Below are 3538 nucleotides of genomic sequence, written 5' to 3'. Positions count from 1 at the left end.
TTCCATCTGAAGCCACATGGCTGCTCCTCAGAGTACTTCTGTGAACCCAACCACATGGCCTCCGATTTCAGTCTGTTCACAGCCAGTCCTGAGAACTTGGAGAAATATGACACCAATGTCAGAGCATTTTGCACATCATCAGTGCCTTTCAGAAAAAGCGTAATATCATCAGCGTACAAGATCATTTTCAATAGTCTTTCTTGATTAGTACTATTGGCTGATGGCAAGAATACCCCTTTAACTGACTGATCTGCCCTCATCTTGACTGCCAGCAGCTCTAAGGCGAGCACGAAGGCCATTGGTGAGAATGAGCAGCCTTGTCGAATTCCAGCGTTCATTTCTATAGGCTCTGACAACCACCCCATATAATTTACACAACTTACTGTTTCGTTCATGAGCGTAGTGACCCATCTAACAAAAGTGTTACCAAAATTGAAGCGTTTAAAGGCATACATTATGTATTCTTTTGATATTGTGTCGAAAGCAGCTTTGTAGTCTAGAGCTAGGAGTAGCCCTGGTTTGTTCGTTTGTTTGAGATGTGTAATTATATCATCAATCATTCTAACTGCTGTGCTACTATTTCTGCCTTTCATAAAACCAAACTGATTTTCATGAATTATTGTTCCAAGCACATTTTTTAGGCGTACTGCTAGACACTTTGCCAGTAACTTTTAATCTGAGTTTAGTAAAGATATTGGTCGCCAGTTATTCAGATCATCCCTTGACAGTTGCTTCCCTTTGTGTATTAATGTTATAACTGCTCTCTTTTGGGTCGGAGACATTTGACCATTATCAAAAGCGGCGTTCAAGGAACACATAACCATTGTCTTTATCTGACACCAGAAAAAATTCATAAAACCAGTTGTTAGACCATCTCCGCCTGGTGCTGAGCCATTTTTCATTATTTTTAAAGCCTTTGTGATTTCATCTTCAGTTAAAATGCCCTCAATGCTATTTTTCTGTTCTTCGGTCAATTGTGGAACTTCTACGTCTTGTAAAAACATTTCAACATATTGTTCATCAAAGTTAATTTTTTTTGGTATCTATTTGAATAAAAACGAGTTTGCTCTTTTACAATATCTTGTCTTTTTTTCAATACTTGTCCCTCCTCATTAGTTAGTCTATCCATTACTTTACTATTTGCTCGAGCCTTTTCTAGGTTGAGAAAATATTTAGTGTTTTTTTCCCCGTCTTCAATAAATTTTACACGTGCCCGTGCATGGGCACCTTTTGCTTCTCTAATCGCATACAATTCCATTTCTGTTTTATACTTCTCCCGTTGATCAACTAATTCTTTGTCTGTCGGGTTAAGAGCCAAATTCTTCCCTATCTCATCTAATTCAGACTGTAACTCTGCTTTTCTTCTGTTTGATAATTTGTTCTTAGTTTTACAGTATGCCATGCACCATTCCCTTATTTTAATTTTGCAGAGTTCCCATTTTAGTTGATCATCTGTTTCGGTGATTTCATTAGCATAGTCTGTTAATAGTTTATTCATTGAGTCTACAAAAGTTTTATCGTGTAACAAACTGTCATTAAATTTCCAATATGAGGGTCCCCTCTTGATTTGAGACATGGCGTGCCGGTACAAGGAGCGGGGTGGGACCAAACAGAAAATATAACGTTGAGGGTTTAGCAGCTATATAGGCTTACAACAACAACAACAACAACAACAACAACAACAACAACAACAACAACAACAACAACAACAAACAAACAAACAAACAAACAAATATAACGGGGGAGGGCGGCGAGGGGGGGTGACGTTCATATGCTCGGAAATGGAATGGACGTTTCATAGATAAATAAAATTAAAAAAATAATGAAGAGTAATATCATCAAGCAAGATGTGACGTTTTGTACGATTGTGCCCACCGACATGAGTGCGTGTGTGTGTGTGTGTGTGTGTGTGTGTGTGTGTTCGTTCGTTTCTTGTTGGTTTTTGTTTCGTCAACCCCGGGGCCATGCCAGACCGATTCAGCGTTAAATACATTTTATTTTGCTACTCTTTAAAAACGATACACATTTCAGGAATATCACAGTAAAATGTAAAAGGTTTCCTAAAACGCAATTTGTTTCTTAGTCGATAAATTAAAAATCTGGTAACAATCCTGATTTTTTTTCAATAACTTCAAAAGTCTTGAAGTGTGTGTGTGTGTGTGTGTGTGTGTGTGTGTGTGTGTGTGTGTGTGTGTGTGTGTGTGTGTGTAAGTGTGTGTGTGTGTGTTTTATGATTCTCTTATTTGAGTTGACGAATAGAGGCTACACTGAAAAATCACCAGGTTGTGACATCAAATTAAAAAAACCAAAAACACACGAGAGCTTTCTTGGAAACAAATAGAAAAAAATGAGAGAAACTCAAGTTAAAAAAAATTATAGAGATAAACCGGAAAAATGATAATCGACTCACCCAAAGTATGAAGTAGAGAAACAGGTATATCCATTTAACAAGCAGAGCGCAGTGTCTCCAGTCAATCCAGAAGTATTCACAGTTGTGTGAGCGTTCGCTGTGACCACTGGCAGTGGAGCCATCACAGCGTGTTTCACACGACCCGCTCGCGCGTCTTGTCTGCAGTCGCGAGAACCGCGCGACGAGCACACATCATCCCAGCGAGTAAACAAGAGAGAGAGAGAGAGAGAGAGAGAGAGAGAGAGAGAGAGAGAGAGAGAGAGAGAGAGAGAGAGAGAGAGAGAGAGAGAGATTAGCATTGTTTTACAAATATTTTCCTGATGTTGTGTAAAGGCGGAGACAGACGCACAACACAAAACCATGTTTTCGACAAAAACACCATCTCAAAACGTCGGGGAAACACATGTTTTTAAAGAGGGGATGTCACACGCGAAACACACAGATGAAGCGCGGTTCCCGTTTTCACAGAAATATCGGTCAGTGTCAGCTTGACCCGTCCAGCTATCGCCCTGTGTTTGCGTTTGTAAACAACACGCCGGGCTGGCAGTGCCCACTGACCGTGTCAGTGTCAGCTTGACCCGTCCAGCTACCGCGATGTTTTTGGGTTTGTAAACAACACGGCTGGTAGCGCCCACTGATATTATCGCCTCTCTTCAATCGTGACAGGCTCCATAGACTCTAGTTAGGATTCATGGGTCCGATACTACCCTGAATCGGTACCACATCTGAGTCGGCCATTTTTTTCTATCTCCGTGGTGCCGGAAACTGAATCACGTGAGTTGATCGTCCGCGTTTATTGGCTGACTACCAAAACGTGTTTTCAGATTTTAGAGCATGCTCTAAAACCCACAACACGAAGCGAAAACACGAAACAGTGTTTTCTGAAACACGTTTTGGGGGATGTCACACGGGAAACACGCTGTTTTGTGTTTGTTTTGAAAGAAAACACTGTTTTGTGTTGTGCGTCTGACATGGCCTTAAGCCTTATAGCGCAAAGAATTTCCTCTCTCTAATATATTATAGCCAAGCGACTTCCGAAACAAAAAGAAGGTGCGTCATACTATAAAACAGACTCACAAATGAGGAAGCTTTACCTGTTGCGTATGTTCTCCTTGAGCAAAACCCTCA

General features: G+C 40.6%; 1 protein-coding gene across 2 annotated transcripts in view; it reads right to left on the bottom strand.

The window, feature by feature from the left end:
- The window catches only part of LOC138971708 (uncharacterized), a 75108-nt gene extending 72606 nt beyond the window's left edge, over nucleotides 1-2502 (bottom strand). Inside the window, exon 1 of one of the 2 annotated variants that reach the window (XM_070344520.1) lies at nucleotides 2411-2502. The gene's annotated coding sequence lies outside the window, so the exon portion shown is untranslated. The remainder of the gene's footprint in view (nucleotides 1-2410) is intronic. The other variant, XM_070344505.1, reaches the window with a different exon arrangement.
- Nucleotides 2503-3538: the final 1036 nt, after the last annotated feature.

Source organism: Littorina saxatilis, linkage group LG1 (assembly GCF_037325665.1).
Source record: "Littorina saxatilis isolate snail1 linkage group LG1, US_GU_Lsax_2.0, whole genome shotgun sequence".
Classification (NCBI taxonomy): Eukaryota; Metazoa; Mollusca; class Gastropoda; order Littorinimorpha; family Littorinidae; genus Littorina; species Littorina saxatilis.
The sequence above is the reverse complement of the archived record's forward strand: the minus strand, read 5'-3'. Positions and strand labels throughout refer to the sequence as shown.